Raw genomic sequence first — 27658 nt, 5'->3', positions numbered from 1 at the left:
GTCCTAGTGTGTAGCACAGGGAACTAATAGCCTGTGATAAACCGTAATAGGAGAGAACACAAACAAGAATGTGTGTGTGTGTGTGTGTGTGTGTGTGTACGCATGCTCAGTTGCTCAGTCATGTCTGACTCTTTGTGACCCCATGACCTATAGCCCACCGTGCTCCTCTGTCCATGGAGTTTTCCAGGCCAGAATACTGGAGTGGACTGCCATTTCTACTCCATAGGACCTTTCCAACCCAGGGATCTAGCCCATGTCTCTTGCATCACTTGCACGGCAGGTGAATTCTTTTCCACTGCACCCCCTGGGAAGCCCTACATACACATATACATGTAAGTATAACTGAACCACTTTCCTATACAGTAGAAATTAACACAACACTGTAAATCAACTACATGTCAGTAAAAGAATTTTTTAAAAATAAAGAGTCTAACTATGGCCACATAGTAAAAACTTTGTTGTTCTAAAGTGTTATATTTCCTACGAGCTTCCACTAAGCTAACAGTAGGCTTGGTTATGCCGTTATCACTGTTGGTCAAAGCCCATCTATATCCCAGTGGCCAAACATCTTTGCAGGCAGGGCTGATAATATACAACTTCTCCATAATCTGAGTCCAGCTTCCTTTCTGTCTTATAACTCACTGTTCCCTTTCACCTACTCTATAGAATTATTATGGGGAAAATACATTTATGAACATTATCAGTAATTCTCATAACATATCAGCAAGGTAAGAATTATTTAACCATTTTATTTTTTTTTCTTTTTTTTTTATTAAATTTTAAAATCTTTAATTCTTACATGTGTTCCCAAACATGAAACCCCCTCCCACCTCCCTCCCCATAACATCTCTGTGGGTCATCCCCATGCACCAGCCCCAAGCATGCTGTATCCTGCGTCAGACATAGACTGGCGATTCAATTCTTACATGATAGTATACATGATAGAATGCCATTCTCCAAAATCATCCCGCCCTCTCCCTCTCCCTCTGAGTCCAAAAGTCCGTTATACACAGCCGTGTCTTTTTTCCTGTCTTGCATACAGGGTCGTCATTGCCATCTTTCTAAATTCCATATATATGTGTTAGTATACTGTATTGGTGTTTTTCTTTCTGGCTTACTTCACTCTGTATAATCGGCTCCAGTTTCATCCATCTCATCAGAACTGATTCAAATGAATTCTTTTTAACGGCTGAGTAATACTCCATTGTGTACATGTACCAAAGCTTTCTTATCCATTCATCTGCTAAATCTCAGATAAGAGATCTAAGTTCTTACACTGCGCAGGAATTCAAACTCAGATCTTTTTACCTGCAAAATACACACTCCTGCTTTATCCTATCCTGCCCAGTTTTTTATCCCAGTTCTGATTCTAATTATTTCATTCCCTTGAACAAGCACTTCTCCAGTCTCTATTGTGAGGAAGCTCATCACCGCATCTCTCTACAAAATTGCTGGGACAGGATGGAGAGGAAACAGATGAGAGTATAGGGTGATGTGACCAAGGGATTTCTGATTATGAAACTATATAGCTGTTTCTATTATTTTTGCATTTTTCAATGGCTACTTCTTTAAAAAAATATGAGACACAAATATTCTATCTTTGGTTTGGAATTAGAAATTTTGCTACTCACCCTAAGAAAATGAAAAGCCCCAGAGGAAAATGTTTCAGGCTATTTTATTTCTCTCTGCATGTATTTCTTTCTATATTTGCTTTCCAAGGTTTAGACATTCTCAGTGGCAGCTTCTCTTTACAAATTACCCTTCAAGGGACTTCCCTGGTGGTCCAGTGGCTAAGACTCCTTATTCCCAGTGCAGGGGCCTGGTTTCGACTCCTGGTCAGGGAACTAGACCCTGCATGCTGCAACTAAAAAGATTCCAAATGCCACAACTAAAGATCCCACAAGCTGCAACAAAGACTGCAGATCCTGTGTGCTGCAACCAAGATCTGGGACAGCCAAAAAAATATTTAAAAAGAAAATAAACCCCAAATATCTCCTATACTGACAGTAAGTTTCTGGGATCACCATTATCATTGTCCTAGGATATTTAATGCTAGTTTAACCACTCATCTTAAGCTCTAAAGGAGCCAGAAACTTAGACTAAAGGGTTCTTTCATCCTGTTTCCTGAATCCCAAGTGTGTTCAGGTGGTCAGCACCAAGCAGGAGAAAAAAGGGAGCCTCTGTGATCCAAAAATCAGGCTGCATCTGAGAACCTGTCCGTTCTAGAACAAATTCTTAGATCAAGCAACCCTGCAGCAGAAGCCCTTCCCCCAACTCCAAAGTACTGGTTTTCATCTCAGACAAAGGAAATAATTGGATTTCTGCACAGAGTTCTGTGATATACTGCTGCCAGCTGCATGGCCGTAAAACCATTAATTCCTTGCAGAGCATTTTATCTCTGCAAGAGGAAGAAGAGGGAGAAACACTTAGCCCAAGTGAAAGGGAAACATTTTCTAAGTGGCACAATGTGAATTCCATTAACACAGAATCCATCTCAACTGGACTGAAGTTCTGGTCAACATTTGAGAATAAGAGCCAGAGAAATTGGAACAGAACAGAGTTCTACCTTCAAGAGCAGCCATGTCCGTCATGCAGCAGTTTCTGGCAAAGAGTGTAGAATTCCAGTTCAAGCTGTGTCTTTCCCTGCTTCTAACTCTTGGCTTTGACATCCGTTTCCAACACATCATCACCCACCAAGTGAGAAACAAGCCAGTCTCTCCACTTCCTCTCCTTAGGTTTGCTTTCAACTCAACGGGGCTTAAAATGTTCACGAGATGCTCCCGGGTCAAATATTTGTGAATCAAATATACTCCAGAAAAGGTTGCTTAGTTGCTAAGTTATGTCCAACTCTTCTGTGACCCCTTGGACTGTAGCCCACCAGGCTTCTCTCTTCATGGGATTTCCCAGGCAAGAATACTGGAGGGGGTTGCCATTTCTGTCTCCAGGGGATCTTCTCGACCCAGGAATTGAACACTCATCTCCTGCTTGACAGACAGATTCTTTAACACTGAGCCATCTGGGAAGCCCCCAGAGAAAAAGCAGGAGCTGGAGAAACACAAAGGCGTATATGCAACACAGCCTTTGCCCCAGGAAGCCTCCAGAAGAGCACATTGAATTAGTTATTTAAAAGGTTTATGGGGAAATGGAAAACAGATTGATAAACAGTGGAACACTGAATACACCCTCACTGAGGGAACAATGTAACAAGGACCCTCACCAGCCATCTCATTGCAGTTATCTGTAATATTCTTACCTATGCAAATAAGGTTCAAAAAAAATTAACTCTGCATTCTGTTTAATTTTTTAAGACTCAGTCATATTTCAGGCTGATGAGAAAACTTTCAAGGGTGTGACTAGTTATGCGTATCACTCCAAATTTTTTTTAGTCTCCCCAGTGTTACCTATGCAATAAAAACTTGAGGTCATGGAAGCCAGTACTTCTCTCTCTAATGGTACTAACCCTCTGCAGGCAAGAGACCAAACATAAGTTAAAGTTTGAGCAAGATAGCTTAAGTTAAGGAGTATCCTCAGATCCAAACTTTGCTGCATAATCCTTCAAACTTGGAGATAAATTCTTGTCACTTGTTTTAAACATTATTTTTTCAACCACTTTTAGTTAAGACAATTGAGGTTAGCACCTCTGTTTGAACAGCTGCTCACCATTAGCAGAGTAACTACTCTCTGCACCTGGGGGGGGGATCCTAATAAAGGGGCAAACAGACTAACATCCTTTTCCCTTCAGTCAGAGCTCACTGACCTTGGCCTTGCATCCTTTTGCTCAACTCTTTCTTCTCACCTTCTAAAAGAGTTTTCAAAACAGATCTCCTTGGGAGATTTTCACAAGGAACATGGATTTGCCTTGCCATCCTCTTGGAGTTTTAATAGTTGAATTTAAGGGATTTTGGAGGAGGGGGCTTGTAGCTGGAAAAGAACTCAAAACTAGCTTTCAAAGGATGGTCCTACATTATGTTAACTGAGCACCAGACACCATTAGGGAGTTTTCATATAATCACTGTGAAAAGAAAGAACCACAAATGTTGAATGTCAGCCAGGAAATAAGTAGGTTACATTTGTGCAGATGGTTAATATTAGGGGGAAGGATATCCAGATTCATGATTTTATTTTTCCTTAACAGCAATATCAACAAAACAAGGCAATTCTTTTCGGGCATTTGAGGTGAAGAACTCAAGTTCTCAAGTTGTTCATATTTAGGCTTCGTTCATGGCTAATTTCTATTAGTCAGTTGTTGTCTATTGACCATCACTGCACGCCTAGATTGTTCCTAGGATGAGATGCCTAAAGGGTTGTTTCATTCAACTGCTGGCTTCCACATTCATCAGGATTGTTAAAACTGTTTAAGTCTAGCTAAATAAAACACTGCACTTGGGCTTGCAGATTTCCCTCCAAAGTTAATTGATGTTCTTAAAATGTCCCCTCTGAATTATAATTGAGAATGGTTACACACAGTATTAGGTTGATAGTCTTTTTACCCCAAACAGTTTACTAATGTGCTGATTGATGCAATGGTACACATCTGCTGAAGGAATGAAGAGCATTTCCTGAATATTCTTTGCTTTCTCCTCCTGTATGAGTATATTTGAGATAGTGAAGAAAGTAGAGAAACAACTATGGAGAGAAGAAGGGAAGATTTAAATATATGGAGGGGTTTCACCCTCCCTTTCACCTCCACACCAACTTCCAAGCCCAGCTCTGAGTGAAAGGCATATTTAATGCCATTTGTTTATTTAGATTTTCCAAATGATAGGCCATTTACCCCTTTTGTTGTTCAATCGACTCTTCATGTCTGATTCTTTGCAATCCCACAGACTGCAGCATGCCAGGCTTCCCTGTCCTTCACTATCTCCCAAAGTCTGCTCAAATTCATGTGCATTTGAGTCAGTGATACTCTGTAACCAGCTCATCCTCTGCTGCCCACTTCTCCTTTTGCCTTCAATCTTTCCCAGCATCAGAGTTTTTTCTGATGAGTCAACTCTTAAAGTATTGGAGCTTCATCTTTAGTATCAGTACTTCCAATGAATATTCAGGGTTAATTTCCTTTAGGACTGACTTGTTTGATTTCCTTGCAGTCCAAGGGACTCTCAAGAGTCTTCTCCAGCACCACAGCTTGAGAGCATAAGTTTTGTGGTGTTCAGCCTTTTTTATGATCAAACTCTCACATACATGACATCCATACATGACTACTGGAAAAACCATAGCTTTGACTCTACAGACCTTTGTCAGCAAAGTGATGTCTCTGCTTTTTAATTCGCTGTCTAGGTTGTTATAGATTTTCTTTCAAGGAGCAAGTGTCTTTGAATTTCATGGCTGCAGTCACCATCCACAGTGAATTTGGAGCTCAAGAAATAAAATCTGTCACACCTTCCACTTTTTCCCCATCTATTTGCCATGAAGTGATGGTACCGGATACCATGATTTTAGTTTTTTGAATGTTGAGTTTTAAGCCAGCTTTTTCACTCTCCTCTTTTGCCCTCATCAAGAGGCTCTTTAATTCCTCTTCACTTTCTGCCACTACAGTGATCTCATCTGCATATCTGAGGTTATTAATGTTTCTCCTGGAAATCTTGATTCCAGTTTGTGTTTCACCCAGCCTAGCATTTTGCATGATGTACTCCACATAGAAGTTAAATAACCAGGGTGATAATATACAGCCTTAACATACTCCTTTCCCAATTTTGAAGCAGTCCATTGTTCCCTGTCCAGTTCTAACTGTTGCTTCTTGACCTGCATACAGGTTTCTCAGGAGACAGGTAAGGTGGTCTGGTATTCCCTTCTCTTTAAGAATTTTCCACAGTTTGTTGTGATCCACACAGTCAAAGGCTTTAGCATAGTCAATAAAGCAGAAGTAGATGCTTTTTCTGGAATTCCCATGATCCAATGAATGTTGGCAATTTGTTCTCTGGTTCCTCTGCCTTTTCTAAATCCAGCTTGTACATCTGGAAGTTTTCAGTTCACGTACTGTTGAAGCCTGGCTTGAAGGATTTTTGAGCATCAAAATGTGAAATGAACACACTTGTACAGTACTTTGAACATTCTTTGGCATTGCCCTTCTTTGGGATTGAAAAGAAAACTGACCTTTTCCAGGCCTGTGACCACTGCTGAGTTTTCCAGATTTCCTGACAGATTGAATGCAGCACTTTAACAGCATCATTGTTTAAGATTTGAAGTAGCTCAGCTGGAATTCTATCACCTCCACTAGCTTTGTTTGTAGCAATGCTTCCTAAGGCTCACTTGACTTCACACTTCAGGATGTCTGGTTCTAGGTGGGTGACCACACCATCGTGGTTATCCAGATCATTAAGACCTTTTTCATATACTTCTGTGTATTCTTGCCACCTCTTCTTAATCTTTTCTTCTTCTATTAGATCCTTGCCATTTGTGTCCTTTATTGTGCCCATCTTTGTATGAAATATTCCCTTGATATCTCCATTTTTCTTGGAGAGATATCTAGCCTTCCCATTCTATTGATTTTTTTCTATTTCTTTGCATTATTCTCTTAAGAAGACTTCCTTAACTCTCCTTGCTATTCTCTAGAAATTTGCATTCAATGCATGTTTCTTTCCCTTTCTCCCCTGCCTTTTGCTTCTCTTCTTTTCTCAGCTATTTGTAAAGCTTCCTCAGACAATAATTTTGCTTTCTTGCATTTCTTTTTCTTGGAGATGATTTTGGTGCACCTCCTGTACACTGTTACGAACCTCTGTCCATAGATTTTTAGGCACTCTATCTACAGGATCTAATCCCTTGAGTCTATTCATTACCTCTACTGTATAATCACATAAGGGATTTGGTTTAGGTCATACCTGAATGTCCTACTGTTTTTCCCTAGTTTCTTCAATTTAAGTCTGAATTTTTCAATAGGAGCTCATAATCTGAGCCACAGTCAGCTCCCAGTCTTGTTTTGCTGACTATATAGAGCTTCTCCATCTTTGGCTGCAAAGAATAAAATTAGCCTGATTTCAGTATAGACTATCTGATGATGTCCATGTGTAGTCTTCCATTGTGTTGCTGGAAGAGGGTGTTTGCTATGACCTGTGCATTCTCTTGGCAAAACTCTGTTAGCCTTTGCCCTGCTTCATTTTGTACTCCAAGACCAAACTCGCCTGTAATCCAGGTATCTTTTTTTTTTTTCCTCAATATTTATTGTAGGTTATAATTGCAGTTTTGAGTCATTTCTCCTCTTTCACCTTTGCCGTAAATTACTTAGTATGGGGGTAAGCAGCAACTGTTGGATGATTAATATGTTATTTCTCATATTAATATTGAACACTGATGTCTAGAACTCAGTTCCAATTGATTATACCTTTCTTCATCTAAAATTATTCATCTTTTGCAAAATGTGACTTCAATAAATGTCATAAATGGATCCTATTTTCTCTTTAATTCCATTATTTCTTCTATCTGGTATCCAAGTTAATGTTTTTATGTTATTCTGTGATGATAATGCTAAAAAAGACTAGAAAATCTAGTCCAAAGATTATCAGATAATAAATTATTTTGTATTAGATGACACATATTTCCATTCCAGACTAGCTTCCACAGATTGAATCAGGTATGATAAAATTCAAAGTATGAAATTTATTTTGAATTTCACTCTGTTTTACATTATGAAAAACACAGCTATGATATTTTCAGATTCTGATCAAAAGTGTAATGATTCAGAAGAATCAGAAACATTCAGATTCAAAATTAGAGTTTTGTAATTAGCAGCTAAGTAAGCTTTGACAATTCATTTTTAGTCTTAGTTTTCTAATTCCTATTCCACAAAATATGATATATGGAAATATAGTTAATATGATATATGGAAACATTTTTGTTAGATGTATAGAACAGACTTTTGGACTCTGTGGGAGAGGGAGAGGGTGGGATGATTTGGGAGAATGGCATTGAAACATGTCTACTATCATGTAAGAAACGAATCGCCAGTCTATGTTTGATACAGGACATAGGATGCTTGGGGCTGGTACACAGGGATGATCCAGAGAGATGATATGGGGTGGGAGGTAGGAAGGGGGTTCAGATTGGGAACTCATGTATACCCGTGGTGGATTCATGTCAATGTATGGCAAAACCAATACAGTATTGTAAAGCAAAATAAAGTAAAAAAAAAAAAAAAAAAGATAGTATGTTGACTCTCCAAATTAGTTTACAACAATTTTAAATAAAATTTTACTATTTCTTTTGGTGACAATTAGCCAATCAGAAATTGCAATATTGTGGTGTTTATAAACCATAAACTCTATGCACTATCCTTACTCTATTCATGGCAAAGGAAAGTCACATTAAAATTCAGCTTATTACTACAATTAATATAGGCACCTGTATATTATTACCTAAAAAATGCTATTAATGATATAATTAATGAAGGAATTTCAGAGATTACCTGATGTAAATTTCTCTCTTGCTAAGTAAAGATTTGGAAATTCAGGTATCTCTTGACTTCCTACTTTTGCATTCCAGTTCACTATGATGAAAAGGGCACCTTTTTTTGGTGTTAGTTCTAAGAGGTCTTATAAGTTCTCAATAATCGTTCAACTTTAGCTTCTTAAGTATTTTTTACCTCTTTCAGTCAGTTCAGTTCAGTCACTCAGTCGTGTCCGACTCTTTGAGACCCCATGAACTGCATCACGCCAGGCCTCCCTGTCCATCACCAACTCCCGGAGTTCACCCAAACCCATGTCCATTGAGTCAGTGATGCCATCCAGCCATCTCATCCTCTGTCGTCCCCTTCTCCTGCCCTCAATCTTTCCCAGCATCAGGGTCTTTTCCAATGAGTCAGCTCTTTGCATCAGGTGGCCAAATTATTGGAGTTTCAGCTTCAACATCAGCTTCAACACCTTCCAATGAATACCCAGAACTGATCTTCTTTAGGATGGACTGATTGGATCTTCTTGCAATCCAAGGGACTGTCAAGAGTCTTCTCCAATACCACAGTTCAAAAGCATCAATTCTTCGGTGCTCAGCTTTCTTCACAGTCCAGCTCTCACATATGTACATGACTACTGGGAAAGCCATAGCCTTGACTAGATGGACCTTTGTTGACAAAGTAATGTCTCTGCTTCTTAATATGCTATCTAAGTTGGTCATAACTTTCCTTCCAAGGAGTAAGCGTCTTTTAATTTCATGGCTGCAATCACCATCTGCAGTGATTTTGGAGCCCAGAAAAATAAAGTCAGCCACTGTTTCCACTGTTTCCTTATCTATTTGCCATCAAGTGATAGGACCAGATGCCATGATCTTAGTTTCCTGAATGCTGAGCTTTAAGCCAACTTTTTCACTCTCCTCTTTCACTTTCATCAAGAGGCTCTTTAGTTCTTCTTTCTGCCATAAGGGTGATGTCATCTGCATATCTGAGGTTATTGATCTTTCTCCCTGCAATCTTGATTCCAGCTTGTGCTTTCTCCAGCCCAGCATTTCTCATTATGTACTCTGCATGTAAGTTAAATAAGCAGGGTGACAATATACAGCCTTGATGTACTCCTTTTCCTATTTAGAACCAGTCTGTGTTCCATGTCCAGTTCTAACTGTTGTTTTCTGACCTGCATACAGATTTTTCAGGTCTGGCATTCCCATCTCTTTCAGAATTTTCCACAGTTTATTGTGATCCACACAGTCAAGGCTTTGGCATAGTCAATAAAGCAGAAAGAGATGTTTTTCTGGAACTCTCTTGCTTTTTCAATGACCCAGCGGATGTTGGCAATTTGATCTCTGGTTCCTCTGCCTTTACTTCTTTAGGTGACTTTAAAAGGGCTGATCCATGTCAATGTATGGCAAAAACCACTACAATATTGTAAAGTAATAGCCTCCAATTAAAATAAATAAATTAATTTTTTTAAAGGTTATCAACCAGTAACCAACAAGGGCCTACTGTATAACACATGGAACTCTGCTCAATGTTATGTGGCAACCTGAATGGGAGGAGAATTTGGGGGAGAAGGAATATATGTATATGTGTGGCTGAGTCCCTTTGCTCACTGTTCTCTTCAAACCACCACAACACTGTTTGTTAATAGGCTATACTCCAATACAAAATAAAAGATTTTTTTAAAAAAGGTTATCAGCCAGGGAGTCATGAAGCATTAAACCACCCACCTAAAGTCACAATGGAGTCCAATGTATACACTATGAAGATGCATAATTCATAAGACCCACTTCAAAAAGATGCAGACAGAAGCTGTACTGTATAATCATAAGGGATTTGGCTTAGATCACACCTGAATGGCCTCCTATTCACCTCCTATTTTTTAAATATACATTTATTTATTTTAATTAGAGGCTAATTACTTTACAATATTGTATTGGTTTTGCCATACATCAGCATGAATCCACCACGGGTGTTCACGTGTTCCCCATCATGAACCCCCCTCCCACCTCCCTCCCCATACCATCCCTCTGGGTCATCCCAGTGCACCAACCTCAAGCATCCTGTATCATGCATCGAATCTGGTCTGGCGAGTCATTTCACAAATGATATTATACATGTTTCAATGCCATTATCCCAAATCATCCCACCCTCTCCCTCTCCCACAGAGTCCAAAAGACTGTTCTATACATCTGTGTCTCTTTTGCTGTCTTGGATATAGGGTTATCATTACCATCTTTCTAAATTCCATACATATGCGTTAGTATACTGTATTGGTGTTTTTCTTTCTGGCTTATTTCACTCTGTATATTAGGCTCCAGTTTCATCCACCTCATTAGAACTGATTCAAATGTATTCTTTTTAATGGCTGAGTAATACTCCATTGTGTATATGTACCACTGCTTACTTATCCATTCATCTTCTCATAGACATCTAGGTTGCTTCCACATCCTGGCTGTTATAAACAGTGCTGCAATGAACATTGGGGTACACGTGTCTCTTTCAATTCTGGTTTCTCGGTGTGTATGCCTAGCAGTCGGATTGCTGGGTCAAAAGGCAGTTCTATTTCCAGTTTTTTAAGGAATCTCCACACTGTTCTCCATAGTGGCTGTACTAGTTTGCATTCCCACCAACAGTGTAAGAGGGTTCCCTTTTCTCTGCACCCTCTCCAGCAATTTATTGCTTGTAGACTTTTGGATAGCAGCCATTCTGACTGGCATGAAATGGTACCTCATTGTGGTTTTGATTTGCATTTCTCTGATAATGAGTGATGTTGAGCATCTTTTCATGTGTTTGTTAGTCATCTGTATGTCTTCTTTGGAGAAACGTCTATTTAGTTCTTTGGCCCATTTTTTGATTGGGTCTTTTATTTTTCTGGAGTTGAGCTGTAGGAGTTGCTTGTATATTTTTGAGGTTAATTCTTTGTCAGTTGCTTAATTTGCTAGTATTTTCTCCCATTCTGGAGGCTGTGTTTTCACCTTGCTTATAGTTTCCTTTGTTGTACAGAAGCTTTTAAGTTTAATTAGGTCCCATTTGTTTATGTTTGCTTTTGTTTCCAATATTCTGGGAGGTGGGTCATAGAGGATCCTGCTGTGATTTATGTCGGAGAGTGTTTTCCCTATGTTCTCCTCTAGGAGTTTTATAGTTTCTGGACTTACATTTAGATCTTTAATCCATTTTGAGTTTTTTTTGTGTGTGTATGGTGTTAGAAAGTGTTCTAGTTTCATTCTTTTACCAGTGGTTGACCAGTTTTCCCAGCACCACTTGTTAAAGAGATTGTCTTCAATTCATTGTATATTCTTGCCTCCTTTGTCAAAGATAAGGTGTCCATAGGTGTGTGGATTTATCTCTGGGCTTTCTATTTTGTTCCACTGATCTATATTTCTGTCTTTGTGCCAGTACCACACTGTCTTGATGACTGTATTCACCTCCTATTCACATACCCAGGAAAGCATAATCTTTGGTGCAGCATGCCCTCTAAATAGAACCCAATAACTTTATCTGTATTCAACTTAAGAGAGAATGACCAGTTCCAATGCAACCGAAATCCCTTATAGACTTTGAGATATAAGGGATTTAAATGGCAATTTTGTCTACATTAGATTTCAGCTTTAGTGTCTTTGGAACTAACCCCAAGTAATTTATGACCTCACTATATCCCAAAGATGAACACGTTGACTTCTGAAGCTAATTGTTTCTCACTGTGCTTCATTCTTTCGTCTCAGGCACCGGCATTTCCCCCATAAGAAGTGCTTGGAAACTGGGAATCATCTTTAACTTAACCTGTGCCTTTATTCAGTTTTCGAGCATGCACTACATGCAAGACACTGTGCCAGATGCTGTGGGAGATAAAAAGAATATGTAAAACAGTCCCTGACCTCATTAAGGCTGAGTTGAGCAGAGTCAGACATGCATACACATGAAAAGATAATTAATAAATAAAACGTAAGAGCTAAATGACTATGGAAATCATCTGGGCATGGGTGAAGAGCAAGACTTCAGGTGGAGTACATGCTGACCCATCCCTGCAACCATGATGAGAGCAAAGGGTGGAGCACATGAGAGAGATCAGGCGAGGGTCCAGGAAAGCAACAAGGCCTCTGGATTTTGTCTTCTTCATGCTCCATGCAGTTGTCCCCTCCTGTCAGTAGTTTTTAACTCCCCCATACATTCCATGCTTGAACTTTAATAGTAGTGACTTGCTAGAATTTTTTGAGCACTATTTTACATAAAGAACTGTTCCAAATACTTCACACATATAAATTATTTAATCCTCAAATTACTTTATAAGGTAAATTCTCTTATAATTCCTATATCACAGGTAAGGAGACAGGAAGGTAAAAGAGACAGAGAGATAAACAGTCTTGCTTAATGTTAAATATCCAGCAAACTGAACACCAGAATGCCATCCCAGTCTTACTTTTCCATCACGCTGACTCGTGTCATTCAAAACGTCAGTTCTAACCTCAAAAACACAACTCTCATTTGCCTTCTACACTTAAGAATGTCTGAAACCTCCTTAATTGCCTAAAAAATGACTTACCTTCCTTCTGGTAATTCAAGAGCTGAGCCTCTGCAATCAGCTTTAACCTACCCTGCCAACATGATTGGAGAAGGAAATGGCAACCCACTTCAGTGTTCTTGCCTGGAGAATCCCAGGGACGGGGGAGCCTGGTGGGCTGCCATCTATGGGGTCACACAGAGTCAGACATGACTGAAGCAACTTAGCAGCAGCAGCCAACATGATTCTTTTAATCTCTTCTCCAGTGAGAGCCCTCCACTCTAAACCAAGTTGGTCCGCACATTGGCCCCACAAGGCACTTATATCGTCCTGACCATGATCACAGATATGGCTTCCAGAGTCCTTTAGATTACAGCCTGCTTGTGTGGTGACAAAACCAGATCCTCACTCCAGCAGCAGTCAGACCATTGCAGATCTGAAGGTTTAGCTTTCAAAAATGCAACTCAAGGTTAACTTGTAGTTAGACCACATTCTTCTTAATTCAAAATTCATTCATTATCAGCTAAAATTACCAAGTATTGCTTGTTCTGAAATAAGAATTTCGGCCATTCCAGATCCCTTCTACACAGTAATTTTGAAAAAAAATTTTTAAGAAGAGTGCCAGATATTACATACATCCCTTTTCAATTTTATCTTACTAGCTTCTGTCCAATTTTTCCACCCTGAGATTTTAAAAATACTAATTCTTTCCATTCACCTATTAATATTGTCTTAGTAAGATACATTTACATAGCCATCCATATTGCTAATTTTGAAAACTCTTGATAGGATTTGGTCCAGAAAGTAGGGAAGATTTTTTTTCCAAATTGGTTTTGGTCCACTAAATCAGCATATTTCAGATACATTTGTTCAGTCAACTATGAATCCATTAAATTTTCTGTGGTTTAGTCTACACTCATTTTGTTTGCATAATTATCATAGGGCACTTTATCAGAAACTTTGCTGAATCTTTTGTTTGCTCCATGCAGACATATCCCTGATAACTCTAATAACTTGAAAACCTCAGTGGCCTATTTAGAGATAATTGAGTCTTAGTTTATTTATACTTGCTCCTGATGATTTCCACCTTTCTAAGTGCTTTCAAACTACTAGTTCAGTAATTTAATTCAAAATTTCACCAACAATTAGTACCAAGTTTGTTAATTCTCCCTATAAAACTGGAACATGCCCACCACCATTCTTTGGTAACTTTTATTTTTGCAGTGGATTTCCAAGTCTGATGTAATGATCCCGTATTAGTTTCCTATTGCTCCTGTAACAAATTACCATATATTTATTGTTTTAAAACAGTATAGATTTGTCATGTTACAGTTCTGGAGTTCAGAAGTCAGAAATCAATACCACTGGCTAAAATCGGTACCGACATACCGAGGTATCAGCACGGCAGCATACCTTTTGGAGTCTTTGAAGGCAGAACACATTCCCTTGCCTTTTCCAGCTTCTAAATGCCACCCATATCACATTTCTAACCTTTGTCTTCATGAATGATCTTCTCTTCTCTGGTTTTCCTGCCTCCTTTTTATAAGGATCCTTGTGATTACATTTTGCCACCCAGATAACCAGGTAAACTGTCCATCTAAAGATCTTTAAGTTAGCCACATTAGTAAAATCCCTGTAGCCATGTCAACAGAGGTCACTGTCACAGATTTTGGGGATAAGAATGAGGACGTCTTTGGAAGGGGCCATTATTCTGCCTATTACAAGATCCCAAGATAAACACATAAGCAAGTTGCTTCGATATCTTTGGATATAGGGCATTTGGCTTAAGTACTAAATGCATTTTAATGGGCTAATACTCTTACTATCATCTTTACTGTCTTGGACTATGGTATTCTTTGACATATTAGCATTTCTGTGTGAAAAAACCTTTTCCTTAAGAGGGGAGAGGCACATAAACAAGGCAGCTGAGAGGTTCTGCTTTCTCTGTCATTTCATTTGATATCATCTTCCCCAAACAATGCTCTCTTCCTTTTCTGTGTGTTTTTTTTCTTTAAAAAATAAGTGAAAACACCAAACATTTTTTAAAAGAATTTTTATGTATTTTTGCTAATGTAACATTGGATTTGGAAACAGTGACAGACTTTATTTTCTTGGGGCCTAAAATTACTGCAGATGGTGACTGCAGCCATGAAATTAAAAGACACTTGCTCCTTGAAAGAAACACTATGACCAACTTAGATAGCATATTAAAAAGCAGAGACGTTACTTTGCTGACAAAGGCCCATCTAGTCAAAGCTATAGTTTTTCCAGTAGTCCTGTATGGATGTGAAAGTTGGACTATAAAGAAAACTGAGCGCCAAAGAATTGATGCTTTTGAACTGTGATGTTGGAGGAGACTTGAGAGTCCTTTCTATTGCAAGATCAAACCAGTCAATCCTAAAGGAAATCAGTCCTGAATATTCATTGGAAGGACTGATGCTGAGTTGAAACTCCAATACTTTGGCCACCTGATATGAAGAACTGACTCATTTGAAAAGACCCTGATGCTGGGAAAGATTGAGGGCAGGAGGAGAAGGGGACGACAGAGGTGGAGATGGTTGGATGGCATCACCAACTCGATGGACATGAGTCTGAGCAAGCTCCAGGAGCTGGTGATGGACAGGGGCGCCTGGCATGCTGCAGTCCATGGGGTCACAAAGAGTCAGACACGACTGAGCGACTGAATTGAACTGAATGCTGGATTGCAACATTATGTAAGTTTTATGTGTTCAGTTCAGTTCAGTCGCTCAGTCGTGTCCGACTCTTTGCGACCCCATGAATCACAGCACGCCAGGCCTCCCTGTCCATCACCATCTCCCGGAGTTCACTCAGACTCACGTCCATCGAGTCCGTGATGCCATCCAGCCATCTCATCCTCTGTCGTCCCCTTCTCCTCCTGCCCCCAATCCCTCCCAGCATCAAAGTCTTTTCCAATGAGTCAACTCTTCGCATGAGGTGGCCAAAGTACTGGGGTTTCAGCTTCAGCATCATTCCTTCCAAAGAAATCCCAGGGCCGATCTCCTTCAGAATAGACTGGTTGGATCTCCTTGCAGTCCAAGGGACTCTCAAGAGTCTTCTCCAACCCAACAGTTCAAAAGCATCAATTCTTCGGCACCCAACCTTCTTCACAGTCCAACTCTCACATCCATACATGACTACTGGAAAAACCATAGCCTTGACTAGACGGACCTTAGTCGGCAAAGTAATGTCTCTGCTTTTGAATATGCTATCTAGGTTAGTCATAGCTTTCCTTCCAAGGAGTAAGCGTCTTTTAATTTCATGGCTGCAATCACCATCTGCAATGATTTTGGAACCCAGAAAAATAGAGTCTGACACTGTTTCCACTGTTTCCCCATCTATTTCCCATGAAGTGATGGGACCAGATGCCATGATCTTCATTTTCTGAATGTTGAGCTTTAAGCCAACTTTTCCACTCTCCTCTTTCACTTTCATCAAGAGGCTTTTTAATTCCTCTTCACTTTCTGCCATAAGGGTGGTGTCATCTGCATATCTGAGGTTATTGATATTTCTCCTGGCAATCTTGATTCCAGCTGGTGCTTCTTCCAGTCCAGCGTTTCTCATGATGTACTCTGCATATAAGTTAAATAAGCAGGGTGACAATATACAGCCTTGACGTACTCCTTTTCCTATTTGGAACCAGTCTGTTGTTCCATGTCCAGTTCTAATTGTTGCTTCCTGACCTGCATACAGATTTCTCAAGAGGCAGGTCAATCGGTCTGGTAGTCCCATCTCTTTCAGAATTTTCCACAGTTTATTGTGATCCACACAGTCAAAGGCTTTGGCATAGTCAATAAAGCAGAAAGAGATGTTTTTCTGGAACTCTCTTGCTTTTTCCATGATCCAGCGGATGTTGGCAATTTGATCTCTGGTTCCTCTGTCTTTTCTATATTATATTTATACTTCTATGTACTTTACAGTGTTTGGTTTTAACATTTTCCCAAGCCTCAACTTACAGTCAAAGTTCTGGATATAGCATCTGTACAGATTTGTGCCACGTCTGCAGTCTTACATGCATCCTTAGCGATGTGCCCTGTTTCTAAGATTCTGTTTTTGTTCCTTCTAAATCTAAGCTTGGATTTTTCCTTGAGCATGTTGTATTTCTTTAATGTCTTCTCAGAGTCCTTCTCATTAGGATAAACCAAAATTACAGAGTAAGCATGCCTTTTTTTAAAGCTACTTATTCTTCTTAAGTGATAGTCCCTTTTAGAAACTATGGACTCATTTTACCTTTCTCTGATTAAAAAGAATTCAATGGATGTGTCTGAACATGGCCATTTGTTCCCTTTCTCTGCCCTTATGAATTCCAGGGTGATTCAGTTACTTCCTCCCACGTCTCCCATACCTCTGTTTCACCAACTGCTTTTCTTTTCTGGTCAGAATTCATTTTATCCTCTAATCAGCTGTTCCACTTTTAGCAATAGGAGTCTCCCAGCAGATGTTTGGAGAGTTAAAGTGGTGACATCACCACATAACTATTATAGGGCCAAGCAGTCCTTACCTCAACCCCCATCACTTCTGTGCATCCTCTCATCTCCGCCCACAGGTTTCCATACATAATGCTGGACTTTTCCACATGGTACTTTGCTAACATCTAGTGCTATGACTCGAGTGGGAGAGCTGGAGCTAAGAAAAGTTAGAGCACCAACTAGATATAGGTTCGGAGAGGAGTCAGTAAGCAGTCCAAATCCATCTGCATGTTCTGTAAGTGAATGAACAAAGGACAAGCACTCTGGTTTAGTTTAAGGGAGTCACACCGTTTCAGGAAAGAAAACTTCACTCCAGCTACAAGAGTAGGGCATGTAGCTGAGGCTATGGCAATCATTACATTTTCCTCGATAACCATGGTAGTTAGAGATGAGCACACAACCTGAGTCAGCCGAATCAGAGTAAACATCAGGACTTTGGCTGGGGAGGCTGGAATGAAGTTTCTCTGGCCTGTATAAAAAGCCTACAGTTCGTTGAATGCTTGGAGGAATCTTGGGATCTTAAGAAGAGCTCATTTTAAATGAAGTGGACACCATGGAAGGAGAAAAAGACAATATAACAGCAATCAGGTTCTTGATGACATCAGTGAATCATAAAGTCAAGTCTTCCCTGTGCGCAGCCCCTCTTCAGGATTTTCATTTAATGTTGAAGCCCCTATGAGTTGGGGTTGCTATTCAAAATGTGTCCTTCTACTCTGCAAGTTGATCTGAAGCTCTGTTCCCTCAAACTTCAACAATAACTAGGAGATTGGGTTAAAATATTAAGTTCATTTTATTTTTACTACTAATATTTCTGAATATTAAACTTGGGCCAGAAAAGTGGTTTATTTTTGTAAACTGGAAAATGCCAATAGAAAAGGACAAAATATACAGATGTGTAGCATTATTAAAGGGACAGGTGTCAGCGAGTAGTCTTGTTAGGGGGCATGGTGGAATTTTGGCTGAGATGAAAAGGAGGTTTGAAAAGACAGAGACAAACTCCCAGGGTGCAAGTCCCAAAAGAAAGCAAGGGTGAAACTTGTCAGGGATGAGGGGGATTGAGGGAGCTCCCCTTGAGTTGGAAGACAGGGTGGGAAGACAGTGAGACGAATAACTTGAGAATTGTTGGGGGGTGAGGAAACAACTGATTTGGAGTTCAGTCCACTCAGTGAGTCAAGTGGAGTCAAAGAGGACTGAAGGAGTGTCAAGAATCAAGAAGGACAGAGGGCTGAGAAGTGACATAAAGGAGAAGGCGACCTGGCAGGAAAGAAGGAGTGGAGAGTTATGGGGGAAAGCTTTGGTCAGTGAGTCAGCCCTGAGTTTCAGTGACATAAGGGCACTGTCATCTTCTACTTTCTGTCTCTGTCTCTATGCAGGCTACAAAAAAGTATAAGGAGATGTTCTTTTAAAATGTTGTATTTCCTCCCAACATTTTGCTTCCACAGTCTCGATTTCAATCTCAGGCACAAATATACCAGATCTGGGCAGCTGGTAAAGTCAATTCGATCACTTAGTCAAATATCAGTGATGTATACAGAATTCCATTCTTCCTCTCCTTCAACCAGGTACGTAAACATCCCTGAAGCCTACAGACACCCATAAGAATAAACCTGTAAAATATCCCTTTTTGGATACTAAGAGTGGCCCCCAATCAGAGAATTTAACTTTTGCTAGTAAATTTTATAGTTCTCTTCCCAAGACTCTCCTGCCTTATTAAAGCAATTCCATTTTCCACTATAACAGGAAAAACAACTTGTAAACCCCCAAAGGGCCATGTGCGCTTTCTTGCTTCAGTTCTGCCCAACTCTCTGCGACCCCCATGGGCTGCAGCCTGCCAGGCTCCTCTGTCCACGGAATTCTCCACGCAAGAACACTGCTGTGGGTTGCCGTGCCCTCCTCCAGGGGATCTTCCTGACCCAGGGATCGAACCCACATCTCTTACATCTCCTGCATTGCAGGCAGATTCTTTAGCACTGAGCCACTGAGGCAGAGCCCTAAAGGGCTATGGATATTGTCTAATCCACCTCCCTCCCTTTCACAATCTGGAAAGCTGAGGCCCAGAAAATGACAAATACTCATATGAGAATGGCCAGCCTGGCATCTGCTTTAGTATTGTGGTGCCCTGAGCCCTGGCCTTGGTTTGTTCCTCCACATAATGAGGGGCTCTCCTCAGCCCACTTTTCCCAGCAAACTAAATTTTGCTTAGGGTCCATCTTTTGTACCAAAATTTATCCTCATTTCTGCCCCATTCCTGATTATGTATAGGGTTTACGTATGTGTATGCTTCTACTGATTTTAGTCTCTTTCCCCCATCAGAGTATAAGTACCACTCCCCACCAGGCATGGACCACCTCTCAATGATGTCAAGCACCTTTTCATATGCTTATTTGCCATTTGTACATAGAGAAATATCTATTCATATCCTTTGCTCATTTTCTAAATTGTCTTTTGTTGTTGGGTTGTAAGAATTCTTTATATATTCTGGATATTAGTCCTTTATCAGATATATGGTTTGCAAATATTTTCTCCCATCCTATATGTTAACTTTTCACTTTCTTTGATGAAATCCAATTAATTTTTTTCTTTCACCACTATGTTCTTAGTCTGTAGGATCTTTGAACTCCAGACCTCACTACCAGTGATGTCATAGCTTCCTTACTTCACCTTCAGAGGAACACATCTGGTGGATCATTGACTAGTCAAAGATTGGCTCCTACAAGGGCAGGTCAAAGGATCTGAAAAGCAGGAGTAACAGAGGGAGCAGGGATCCCACGGAGAAACATGGCCACCAGATGAGTGCTTTCAGCAAGGGGTAGGGTAAGGGATCTTTCCAGACAAAAATGCACACACATGGTCGACACACACACCAGGAAAGCTGTCTCCCATAGCTGCCTATACCTGGAAACTGGCTGCCACCCAGTGGTAGAACTGGGCAAGGCTTTAGGGTACTAGTTAACAGTTAGTTACTAGTTGCTAACAAAAACATTTTGCTTGAAATTTCAGATAGGCCGTTCTTTGGGACAGGATGTGTTTGGTTTAGGGGTTGTATTTTGTTCCACTGGGTTTCAGTGAAGGACAGGCTCCTCTTTCTAAGTTTGAAACTGCCACCCTGGAGAGTTGCTTCCAAAGGCACAGCACCACATTCCAGCAGGAAAGTGGCACTGTCTTGACTGGAGCAGTTTGCTTGGTGGCCCAGTTGTGCCCGTTATATGCTACTTGTACACTTTATAGATTTCTAACCTGCCAACAGTAGGCTCCTTAATTTGAGGTGATTTTCCAGCAGTGAAAGATCTGTTGGGATGATGTCTGTAGCTGTGAACCAGAGAGGACACAAGCCGTAACCTTGGGTTTGACCTTCTTACTCCAAACTCTAAATGATCAGAATAGATAACACTAAATTTGGGAGGATAGAGAAGAAGCCTCACTTAATAGACTAATTATTTTAAGTTATAATTCAGTAGTAACATCTCCAAGGCACCTCAATTCAATTCAGCTTTTGATTGGCTAGTGGCAGAAATACATCTCAAATTAGCTAAAACAAAAGGTGGAGTTCATAGTAAAGATTTGAGGATATCTCATGAAATCACAGGGGGCTTCCCAGGTGGCACTAGTGGTAAAGAACCCACCTGCAAATGCAGGAGACACAAAAGACTCGGGTTTGATCTGTGAGTTGGGAAGATCCCCTGGAGGAGGGCACAGCAACCCACTCCAGTATTCTTGCCTGGAGAATCCCATGGACAGAGGAGCCTGGTGGGCTACAGTCCATAGGGTCACAAAGAGTTGGACACAACTGAAGTGACTTAGCACATGTAATCACAAGTAGGTTGCAAAACCAAATTATTAACTGGTAATGTATGTTGTAGGGCCTTCTGGATAGTGGGAACCTAAATTCAGTCTTACTTAAACTCTGTCTCCATCTATGCTATAGCCTGTGCTGATTCCACTCTCTCTTAGAGAGAGAGAATTCTCAAGAGAATCCTCTCTCCATTCCATTCTCTCATAAAGCTGGAAACAAAAGCATTGAAAGGTCCCCTATTTCACATTACAGCTCCTACCATGGAGGGTCTAAATGAGTCAGGGCTCAGTCACAGATAACAGGAACCCCTCCTATAAGTTTAAGCAGAAGGTAGAAGGGTTAAATTTTACCATGTGATGCCTGCTCCCTCCATCATTCCTAGAATTAGGTGCTTACAAAATCACTGGAAGAGCTGGAGACATAGACACCATGATGAGCTTCCAGGAATAACTTCTAGAACAATGCTATGTATTTGCTGCCACAATCAGAAAGCTTCCCACTGCTTCTGCTGCTCTCCTTGCAAGTGGAATCGATGTCTCACGTTCTGCTTCTGACACCCCCAAAGCTAAGTACCAGCCATTGGGACCTCAGCTACCTCAGTCACAGAAAATCGAACATCTACATACCACGCTCATCCAGAAGTTCACAACACACGCTTCTGCCTTCTACATCTCTGAAGAGCCTCTGCTTGGTATCAGTTAAGTCACATGAAAACCCAGCTATAAGAGAGTCTGGGTAAGGATGTGCAAAAATAGAAGCCCTTGTGCCTAGTGCATGGGAATGCAAAATGGTGCAGCTGTTGTGGAAAACAGTATGGAAATTCCTCAAAAAAATTAAAACTAGAACTACCATAGGATTAAGCAATCCTACATTTGGGTATATCCAATTAAATCTTAAAATAGGATCTTAAAGAGATAACTATACACCCAGGTACAGTGCAGAATTACAACAGCCAAAATTTAAAGTAACCTAAATGTTCATTGATAAATAAAAGGATTTTTTTTAAAAAAAAATGTGGGACATACATACAACAGAATATTATTCAACCTTAAAAAAGAAGTAAATCCCATCACAGGCTACAACATGGATAAACCTTAAGGATATTATACTAAGTTAAATAAGCTTACCATAAAAAAAAAAATACTGCATGATTCCACTTGCATGAAATACTTAGAAAAGCCAAAATCAGAGAGACAGAAAGTAGAATGGTGGTGGTCAGGGGCTGGGGAGAGGAGAAACTGGGGAGCAGTTTTGTGTTGTTTCTTTTAACAAGTATAGAGTTTTGGTCTTGCAAGTGGAAAAAGTTCCAGAGATCATCCCCCTCCCCACACATGTGCTAGCATATGATAATTTACCACTCCAAAGGCAGCAAGGCTTCATGGGTATGCATTTCCACTGGAACAGGGAATAAGAAAGAATCCCTATAAACTCCAGCTAACACAAAGGAAGCTCTCCAAGTTCTGCTCCACGTAGACTTCACCTGTATAACCTTAGTGGGGTCAAAAGCAATGTTCTCTTTTTTAAAAGTTGACAAAACCAAGGAAAATTTGTAATTTCAGTCACATTGGAGAGTCTAAATTAGAGGTTAATTTGGGTGTGTAAACACGTCCAACTCTGTGACCCCATGAACTGCACAATCCCAGGCTTTCCTCCTGTCCTTCCCTGTCTCCCAGAGTTTGCTCGAATTCATGCCCATTGAATCAGTGATGCTATCTCACCATCTCATCCTCTGTCGTCCCCTTCTCCTCCCACCTTCAATCTTTCCCAGCATCAGGGTCTTCAAATGACTCAGCTCTTTGCATCAGGTGGCCAAAGTACTGGAGCTTCAGCTTCAGCATCTGTCATTTCAATGAATATTCAGGATTGATTTCCTTTAGGATTGACTGGTTGGATCTCCTTATAGTCCAAGGGATTTTCAAGAGTCTTCTTCAGCACCACAATTGGAAATCATTAATTGTTCAGCACTCAGCCTTCTTTATGGTCCAAAGTCCATATTACTTTATAATTTTCAGCAACTTTCTTCTTCTGAATCTTTCCCATCTTATCCAAGTCTAGGAAGTTCTTTTATAACAAAAAGGCCTGTTAAGATCCAATGATGACTGTTTTCCTAACAGAAGTAAAAAAAATTTCAATCTACTATGGAGAATTATATCAATTCCCTGGAAGACAGAAGAGGTTTCAGTCATTTTATGTCCATCATAGAATTTTTTTCTTCTAATTAAAATCAGTTCTCATGACCATGACCATGCCACATAATGGCCCTCCAAAGATATTTGTGTCTTAACCCCCAGAATCTGGAAATATGCTACAGTACTTCACATGGCAAAAGGGATTTTGCTGACCTGATTAAGTTTAGAGCCTTGAGATTGGGCATTTACCCTGGATTATCCATGTGGGCCCAATCACTTGGGTTCTTAACATCTGAAACCCTTTCCTAACTGTGATCAGAGGGTGACATGACCACAGAAGGGTCAGAGAGCTGTAACATTGCTGCTGGCTTTGAAGATAGAAGAAATGAGTCAAAAGCCAATTAATATGAGTGGCTTCTAGAAGTTAGAAAAGGTAAAATATTAATACGTACATACATTTCTTCCTTGGCCAACCTCCAGAAAGGAAGGCTTTCAACACTTTAATTTTATCCTAGTGAGACCCATTTGGACTTCTGACCTCCAGAGCTGTGGTGGTGGTAGTTTAGTTACTAAGTTGTGCCCGACTCTTGGGACCCCATGGTCTGTAGCCCTCTAGGCTCCTCTGTCCATGGGCTTTCCCAGACAAGAATATTGGAGTGGGTAATCATTTCCCTCTCCAGGGGATCTTTCCAACCTAGGGATTGAACTTGGGTCCCCTGTGTTACCTGCACTGCAGGTGTGTTCTTTACCAATGAGCTACCAGGGAAACCCAACCTCCAGAGCTATATAATAATGAATTTATGTTAAGTCACTAGGATTGTGGTAATTTGTTATAGCAGCAGTAGAAAACAAATATAATGACAAAAATGAACTTCACAGAGAATTTTTTTTTTTTAATACATGATGACAGAGACCATGTGGGTGAAGTAGGAATATTCTACCCAACCCTGGTTTGACTCCTGGGTCAGGAAGATTTCCTGGAGGAGGGATAGGCTATCCAGTCCAGTTTTCTTGGACTTCCATGGTGGCTTAGATGGTAAAGAATCTGCCTGCAATCGGGGAGACCTGGGTTCAATCCCTGGGTTGGGAAGATCTCCTGGAGGAGGGCATGGCAAGCCACTCCAGTATTCTTGCCTGGAGAATGTCATGAACAGAGAAGCCTGGTGGGCTACAGTCCATGGGGTTGCAAAGAGTTGGACACAACTGGATGACTAAGCACAGCAAAGCCGATGTTCTAGTAACATTCACTTGTGGATGGAACTCAGCACTTTTTTTGCATAAGCTCAACACACATCTCATTACCGTGAAAAGCAAGGACAGAAATACAATCACAAAGAAATGGAAGGCACTCTCTTTCAAACGTTCATAAAGGGTGACTATGTTTTATAAGTTACATTATCTCATTTCTCATATTGTTTGAAGTTACCAACCTTGTCACCACTGAGTTTTAGGGTCAGGACAATCAAGTGTCCATCCATAAAAAGAAACATTAAATATCACACACAGCCTGAATAAAATGATGGTAACTGGAAAATAATAGGAGATTCTTGAAAGAAGGATGATAATAAAAGAGTTAGGACCATGAGGTCCAGCCCCTTCACCTGGGAGAACTGTCCTCCTGTGCTGGCCATGGAGGACACAAATTTTTATTTAATTTGCATCATACTATCAGAGGCTTCTAGAACTCTGAAATAAAAGAAAATTGTAGGACATCATGTGCTCCCTTTCCCAGAGCTGTTTTTCTTTCTTAAGCTCATCATTAGAAGCTATTGCTGCTCCATTTTTCCCTCCTTAAAGCTACAGTGAATATGTTTCTCATGAGATGACATGGAACCACTATCAAAGTTATAGGAAATAAACAGAATACATCACAATCAAGAGACACAGGGCTCTAGTTATGAGGGTCAGCCTGTCTGATCAGACCAACCACTATATAGCCATCTACTTGCATAGTTCTTAGAAATCCCAAGAAGTGCAGGTAAATATACCTTCCCAAATCAACACATGTACACCCACCCCCACCCTATGCACATGGTCACAGCCGAGCTCTGTGGAGCCTTGCTTTGTAGTATAAACTTCCCAATACCATGGCCATAAGTGATTGGTCTGGGGGTGGGCAACTGACACAGACTAGTAAATCAGAGTCTCTTCTCCAAGAAAGCAGACCTGGAGAAAGAGAGGGGTTGGGGGTGTGATGCAGACAATGACAGAGAGAAATTTTCCTGGAGAATCACAACTATAACATTTAAACTCAAAGGCTGTGGGAAAAACTAGTTTTTTCTACCAGGTAAATCAAACAAGTAGAGGAAACTAGACCATAAAAAGAAAGAAAGGAAAATGAAGCAGACGTAGAGACACTCTTGTGGTTCCCTTCTGCTCTTGGCTTAGCTGCATCCCTACCCTAGAGTATTCTAAAACATCTCCTTGCCCTTTCAATAAATTCTTTTGTTTTAGTTGGTTTGAATGGGGTTTGTCCATATACAACCAATGACTCATGACGAATAAGGCCCAGTGCTGAGGAATGAGTTTGAGTTGTGATGATATGGTTTTGGGTGGAATACAGCCTTGGCTGTCTTACCACCACCATTAGTGCCTCACTTCTGTAGGCAAATATGCAAAAACTAACCAGAGAAGAAGGCTGCTTTATTTATTTATTTATTTATTTTACTTTATTTTACTTTACAATACTGTATTGGTTTTGCCATACATTGACATGAATCCCCCACGGGTGTACATGAGTTCCCAAACATGAACCCCCCTACCACCTCCCACCCCATATCATCTCTCTGGATCATCCCTGTGCACCAGCCCCAAGCATCCTGCATCCTGCATCGAACATAGACTGGCGATTCGTTTGTTACATGATAGTATACATGTTTCAATGCCATTCTCCTAAATCATCCCACCCTCTCCCTCTTCCTCAGAGTCCAAAAGTCTGCTCTACACATCTGGTAAAATGCCTCTTTTAAAGATGTAAGGAGAAAGGTAAGAGATTCCCTTACTCATTTCAAAAATAACTCTGTTTTACTCTACTTTCTCCTGCATACATCTCAAGAGGAGAAATTAACTAAGGAGCCAATTGCTTTAGTCATTTACAAAAATGGCTATGATTGGAACAAATGAAAGTAGAAACTTACTAGTAAGCTAAATAATACAAAGGGCTAACTCAGACCAGAATTCATGTGGTGATAAATTACTGCACTGTTTCTGAAAAACATCTACTTCTACTTCATTTACTGTGCTTAAGCCTTTGACTCTGTGTATTACAGCAAACTGTAGAAAATTCTTAAAGAGATGGGAATACCAGACCACATTACCTGCCTCCTGAGAAATCTGTATGCAGGTCAAGAAGCAACAGTTAGAACAAGACATGGAACAATGGACTGGTTCAAAATTGGGAAAGAAGTACTACAAGGCTGTATATTGCCATCCTACTTCACTTCAGTTGCTCAGTCAGGTCCGACTCTTTGCGACCCTGTGGACTGCAGCATGCCAGGCTTCCCTGTCCATCATCAACTTCTGAAGCTTACTCAGGCTCATGTCAATCAAGTTGGTGATGCCATCCAACCATCTCATCCTCTGTCATCCCCTTCCTATGAGCCATGCCGTGTAGGGTCACCCTACTTATTTAACTTATATGCAGAGTTGCTGCTGCTGCTGCTGCTAAGTCACTTAAGTCGTGTCCGACTCTGTGCAACCCCATAGATGGCAGCCCACCAGGCTCCTCTGTTCACAGGATTCTCCAGGCAAGAATACTGGAGTGGGTTGCCATTTCCTTCTCCAATGCATGCATGCATGCTAAATCGCTTCAGTAGTGTCTGGCTCTGTGTGACCCTATGGACAGCAGCCCACCAGGCTCCTCTGTCCACAGGACTACCTAGGCAAGAATACTGGAGTGAGTTGCCATTTCCTTCTCCATATATGCAGAGTACATCATGAGAAATGCCAGGTTGGATGAAACACAAGCTGGAATCAAGATTGCTGGGAGAAGAATCAATAACCTCAGTTATGCAGATGACACCACCCTTGTGGCAGAAAGTGAAGAACTAAAGAACCTCTTAATGAAGGTGAAAGAAGAGAGTGAAAAAGCTAGCTTCAAACTCAACATTCAAAAAACAAAGATCATGGCATCCAGTCCCATCACTTCATGGCAAATAGATATGGAAACAGAGTCAGACTTTATTTTCTTGGGCTCCAAAATCACTGCAGATGGTGATTGTGCAGTCACAAAATTAAAAGACAATTGTTCCTTAGAAGAAAAGTTATGACCAACCCATACAGCATATTAAAAAGCAGAGATACTATTTTGCCTACAAAGACCCATCTAGTCAAAGCTATGGTTTTTCCAGTAGTCATGTATGGATGTGAGAG

This window comes from Capricornis sumatraensis, chromosome 6 (assembly GCF_032405125.1).
Source record: "Capricornis sumatraensis isolate serow.1 chromosome 6, serow.2, whole genome shotgun sequence".
Lineage (NCBI taxonomy): Eukaryota > Metazoa > Chordata > Mammalia > Artiodactyla > Bovidae > Capricornis > Capricornis sumatraensis.
This window is presented reverse-complemented; position numbering follows the sequence as displayed.